This window comes from Eleutherodactylus coqui, unplaced genomic scaffold (assembly GCF_035609145.1).
Source record: "Eleutherodactylus coqui strain aEleCoq1 unplaced genomic scaffold, aEleCoq1.hap1 HAP1_SCAFFOLD_364, whole genome shotgun sequence".
In the NCBI taxonomy this organism is placed as follows: Eukaryota; Metazoa; Chordata; class Amphibia; order Anura; family Eleutherodactylidae; genus Eleutherodactylus; species Eleutherodactylus coqui.
The window spans coordinates 44,382-50,000 of record NW_027102059.1 but is presented as its reverse complement, the minus strand read 5'-3'; positions in this window follow the sequence as shown (position 1 = coordinate 50,000).

Below are 5,619 nucleotides of genomic sequence, written 5' to 3'. Positions count from 1 at the left end.
GGGTAGACCGAAGGGGGTCGCCCGTCCTTGTGACCCCGCGGAGGGGGCCAAGGGCGGGACTCTGGCTCGGGGGACGGGAGGGGCGCCCGCGCGTCCCCTTCCCCGTCGCCGAGAGCCGTACGCCGGCGTGTGGACCTGCTCGCCGGAGTTCGTCCGGGGCTCGGTAGGGGTGCTCGGCCCTTGAGGTCCTGCCCCGGACAGGGGCGCGGCGAGGGTCCCCTGGCCGCGTCGGCTCTCACGTCGACCCACTCTCTCGCGTGGGATGGCGGCGCGGAAGGCCTCGGCCCGGCATCTCGGAGGGGGGTCGCCCGGGCGGGCAAGCCGGCCAGCCTGCTGGCCCCGCGGCCTGCGCAGGCGGAGTGCGGGGGGGACTCTTGCTCTCGGTGGCTCTGCCCCAGGAGGGTGCGGGGTGGCGGCAGAGGGGAGGCCGCCGCGGGTGCTTCGAGTTTGAGAAATACTCACTTGGTCAGAGACCGCACACCGCTCGTTCCCTTATATGCAAAAAAGGTGTTCGTCCTGACGTTTTGCGAGGCCTTATTTTACCGTCGTCGGCGCTATCAGGGGAAACACGCCCGCTCCTTCCGTCTCCCTGGAACCGCGCCTCGGCCCCGAGGGCCCAGGTTCAACCTCATACCGGTTCTCACGACATGCATCGACACTCGGTGCAACTCCAGCAGCCGCAGCTCCCGCCGGCCCGGCCAGCCAGGTACGCACCCCTGGTCGGCGCCTGGAGCGTTTGCACTTTGTCGTTTTTTTCTCCAAGACTCCTATCTGCCAACTGCTGTGGACTTCAGCGGTGGCTGCCGCGGGCTATGCGCGGCCTCCTGGGGGTCCCGCCTGCCCGCGCAGGCAGCTAGGACGGGGTTATCAGCAAAGCCTGTGAGGCGCTCTCATGGGGAGGGGGGGCTCCGCAGCCCCCCCAAGGTGGCTTCGTACACCTCTTGAACGTTGCGGCCCGGCCGCTCGGAGAGCGGTGTCTACCCGGGCAGACAGCCTGTCGGCCCCCGCGGCCTGGACAGGCGGGAGCGGGGACTCTTGCGCTCGGGGGGCTCTGCTCCAAGGAGCGAGAGCGGACGCTCTGCTCGGCCCGGAGAGTGGGGTGGCGGGGCGCCGTCGCCTCGCTGGAACCAGGGGCGTCGTGACGTGCGCGCGCGCCTAGCCGCCGCCAGAACAGGCCGGAAAGGTTGAGCTGCATACGGATCTAAGCCGTTGCCCAAACTAACTCTGGCCCGTGTGACACAGCCGCGCGCGCGCTTTCCTACGACACTCGACCGCCGGGCTCCCTCGGCCTGGGAGGCACTCTCGGGGCAGGGGGCCACCGCAGCCCCCTTTAGGTGGCTTCGTACACCTCTTGAACGTGGCGCCCGGCCGCTCGGAGAGCGGGGTCTACCCGGGCAGACAGCCTGTCGGCCCCGCGGCCTGGGCAGGCGGAGCGGGTGCTCTTGCGCTCGGGGGCTCTGCTCGGCCCGGAGAGTTGGGTGCGGGGCGCCGTCGCCTCGCTGGAACCAGGGGCGTTGTGACGTTCGCACGCGCCTAGCCGCCGCCAGGACAGGCCGGAAAGGTTGAGCTGCATACGGATCTAAGCCGTTGCCCAAACTAACTCTGGCTCGTGTGACCGACACAGCCGCGCACGCGCTTTCCTACGACACTCGACCGCCTGGCTCCCCTCGGCCTGGGAGGCACTCTCGGGGCGGGGGGCACCGCAGCCCCCCCAAAGGTGGCTTCGTACACCTCTTGAACGTTGGGGCCCGGCCGCTCGGAGAGCGGGGTCTACCCGGGCAGACAGCCTGTCGGCCCCGCGGCCTGGACAGGCGGAGTGGGGACAAGCCAAGGCTACCGGCGGGCCTCGGACGGCCAGGGGTGGAAGGGCTCCACCTCAAGGTGGCTTCGTACACCTCTTGAACGTTGGGGCCCGGCCGCTCGGAGAGCGGGGTCTACCCGGGCAGACAGCCTGCTGGCCCCGCGGCCTGGACAGGCGGAGCGGGGAACCTTGCGCTCGGGGGCTCTGCTCGGCCCAGAGAGTGGGGTGCGGGGCGCCGTCGCCTCGCTGGAACCAGGGGCGTCGTGCCATTCGCGCGCGCGCGCCTAGCCGCCGCCAGAACAGGCCGGAAAGGATGAGCTTCATACGGATCTAAGCCGTTGCCCAAACTACCTCTGGCCCCTGTGACCGACACAGCCGTGGCACGCGCTTTCCTACGACACTCGACCGCCGGGCTCCCTCGGCCTGGGAGGCACTCTCGGGGCGGGGGGCACCGCAGCCCCCCCAAAGGTGGCTTCGTACACCTCTTGAACGTGGCGCCCGGCCGCTCGGAGAGCGGGGTCTACCCGGGCAGACAGCCTGTCGGCCCCGCGGCCTGGACAGGCGGAGCGGGGAAAAGCCTAGGCTACCGGCGGGCGGGATCGACCGGGAAGCCGCCGTGGGGGAACACAAGTTGGACGCCTCGCGCCGTCGCGGACCACCGTCCTCCGTCTCTCGGGAAGGGGGGGCCGCCCGAGGCGCACGGGCCTCGGACGGCCAGGGGTGGAAGGGCTCCACCCCGAGGTGGCTTCGTACACCTCTTGAACGTTGGGGCCCGGCCGCTCAGTGAGAACAGGGTCTACCCGGGCAGACAGCCTGTCGGCCCCGCGGCCTGGACAGGCAGAGTGGGGAAAAGCCTAGGCTACCGGGCGGGATCGACCGGATAGCCGCCGTGGGGGAACACAAGTTGGACGCCTCGCGCCGTCGCGGACCACCGTCCTCCGTCTCTCTCCCTCTCTCGGGAAGGGGGGCCGCCCGAGGCGCACGGGCCTCGGACGGCCAGGGGTGGAAGGGCTCCACCCCGAGGTGGCTTCGTACACCTCTTGAACGTTGGGGCCCGGCCGCTCAGTGAGAACGGGGTCTACCCGGGCAGACAGCCTGTCGGCCCCGCGGCCTGGACAGGCAGAGTGGGGAAAAGCCTAGGCTACCGGGCGGGATCGACCGGATAGCCGCCGTGGGGGAACACAAGTTGGACGCCTCGCGCCGTCGCGGACCACCGTCCTCCGTCTCTCTCCCTCTCTCGGGAAGGGGGGCCGCCCGAGGCGCACGGGCCTCGGACGGCCAGGGGTGGAAGGGCTCCACCCCGAGGTGGCTTCGTACACCTCTTGAACGTTGGGGCCCGGCCGCTCAGTGAGAACGGGGTCTACCCGGGCAGACAGCCTGTCGGCCCCGCGGCCAGGACAGGCAGAGTGGGGAAAAGCCTAGGCCACCGGGCGGGATCGACCGGGTAGCCGCCGTGGGGAACACAACTTGGACGTCTCGCGCCGTCGCGGACCACCGTCCTCCGTCTCTCTCTCCCTCTCTCGGAAGGGAGGCCGCCCGAGGCGCACGGGCCTCGAACGGCCAGGGGTGGAAGGGATCCACCCCCCGCGGGAAGGGGACGCGCGGCGGCACCCGGACGCGGGAGCGTTGACCCGGGGGTCTTTACTCCGCCGAGGCGTAGCCCGGAGAAGGAGCGAGACCGGCCGGCGGGGGTGGAACACCCCCTCATGCCTCGCTCCTTCTGGGGATAAAGCGCGTCGTCCGCAGGCCGCCGTCCCCTATCCCCGCCCTGGACCGCCCGCATCGGCCGGAGCCCGAGGGGACAGGCGGGGGTCCTTCGCTTTCGGGAAAACCGTCACCAAACGTGGGGCCCGTGCCCCGCTCTCGGCCGCCCTGAGGCGGGAGAGCCCGGATCGTTCTCTCTCTCGGCGTCGGCCCCACCGACGCCGTCGCACGGTGGCCTGGGAAAGGGCTGCACCCCCTGCGCCACGCTTCTCCCCCGGAGTACTCCCCCCGCAGGGGGCTCCGCGGGGTGTCCCGACGCGCAGAGTCGCTCGCCTTCTTCCGCGGGGGACGGGAGGGACGCCCACGCGCGTCCCTTCCCCATCCTCGAGAGCCGTACGCGCCGAGGGTGAACCCGCTCGCCGGGGCGCCGGGGAGCAGGGCCCTTGTGGTCCTTCCCCGGACATGGGCGCGGCGAGGGTCCCCCGGCCGCGACGGCTCTCCCGTTGACCCACTCTCTCGCCTTGGGTGGTGGTGATGGAGGCGGCTGCCTACGCCTCAGCCCGGCATCTCGGAGGGGGGTCGCCCGGGCAGCCAGCCAGCCAGCCTGTTGGCCCCGCGGCCTGCACAGGCGGAGTGGGGACACTTGCGCTCTATGACTCTGCTCCCAGGGAGGTGGCAGAGGGGCGGCCGCGGTGCTTTGACTTTGAGCGGTCCCCACTCCAGCACTCTGAGAAATAGTCACTTTGTCAAAGACCGCACACCGCTCGTTCCCTTATATGCAAAAAAGGTGTTCGTCCTGACGTTTTGCGAGCCCTTATTTTACCGTCGTCGGCGCTATCAGGGGAAACAGGCCCGCTCCTTCCGCCTTCATGGAACCGTAGCTCGGCCCCGAGGGCCCAGGATTACCCTCATACCGGTTCTCACGACATGCGTCGACACTCGGCTCGGCCCCGGCAGCCGCAGCTCCCGCCGGCCCGGCCAGCCGGGTCCGCACCCCTGGCCGGCGCCTGGAGCGTCTGGACTTTGTCGTTTTCTCTCCGAGACTCGTCTCTGCCAACTGCCGTGGACTTCGGCGGGGGCTGCCGCGGGCTGTGCCCGGCCTCTTGGGGGTCCCGCCTGCCCGCGCAGGCAGCTAGGACAGGGTTATCAGCGCTCTCAGGGGGGCCTCCGCAGACCCCCCCACAGGTGGCTCCGTACACCTCTTGAACGTGGCGCCCGGCCGCTCGGAGAGCGGGGTCTTCCCAGGCAAGCCGCCTGTGGGCCCCGCGGCCTGGACAGGCGGAGCGGAGACAAGCCCAGGCTACCGGCAGGATCGACCGGCTGGCAGTCGTGGTGGAACAACGGGGACGCCTCGCGCCGCCGCGGGCCACCGTCCTCCGTCTCTCTCCCACTCTCGGAGGCAGGCCGCCCGAGGCCAACGGGCCTCGGACGGCGTGGGGTGGAAGGGCTCCAGCCCAGGGGAAGAAAACACGCCCGCGCGCGTTTGCACAGTCTGCCCCGGCCCGGCATCTCGGAGGGGGGTCGCCCGGGCAGCCAGCCAGCCAGCCAGCCTGTTGGCCCCGCGGCCTGCACAGGCGGAGTGGGGACACTTGCGCTCTACGACTCTGCTCCCAGGGAGGTGGCAGAGGGGCGGCCGCAGTGCTTTGACTTTGAGCGGTCCGCACTCCCTTCTCAGCACTCTGAGAAATAGTCACTTGGTCAAAGACCGCACTCCGCTCGTTCCCTTATATGCAAAAAAGGTGTTCGTCCTGACGTTTTGCGAGGCCTTAATTTACCGCCGTCGGCGCTATCAGGGGGAACAGGCCCGCTCCTTCCGCCCTCCTGGAACCGTGCCTCGGCCCGGAGCGACCAGGATTACCCTCATACCGCTTCTCACGACATGCATCGATACTCGGCTCAGCCCCGGCAGCCGCAGCTCCCGCCGGCCCGGCCAGCCGGGTCCGCACCCCTAACCAGCGCCTGGAGCGTTTGGACTTTGTCGTTTTTTCTCAAAGACTCATCTCTGCCAACGACTTCAGCAGGGGCTGCCACCTGCTGTTCCCCCGCCAATGGGTGTCCTGACCTGCAACACCGGAGGCTCAGGCGTGGTCTTGAGCAACTGCTGGTAGGTGCAC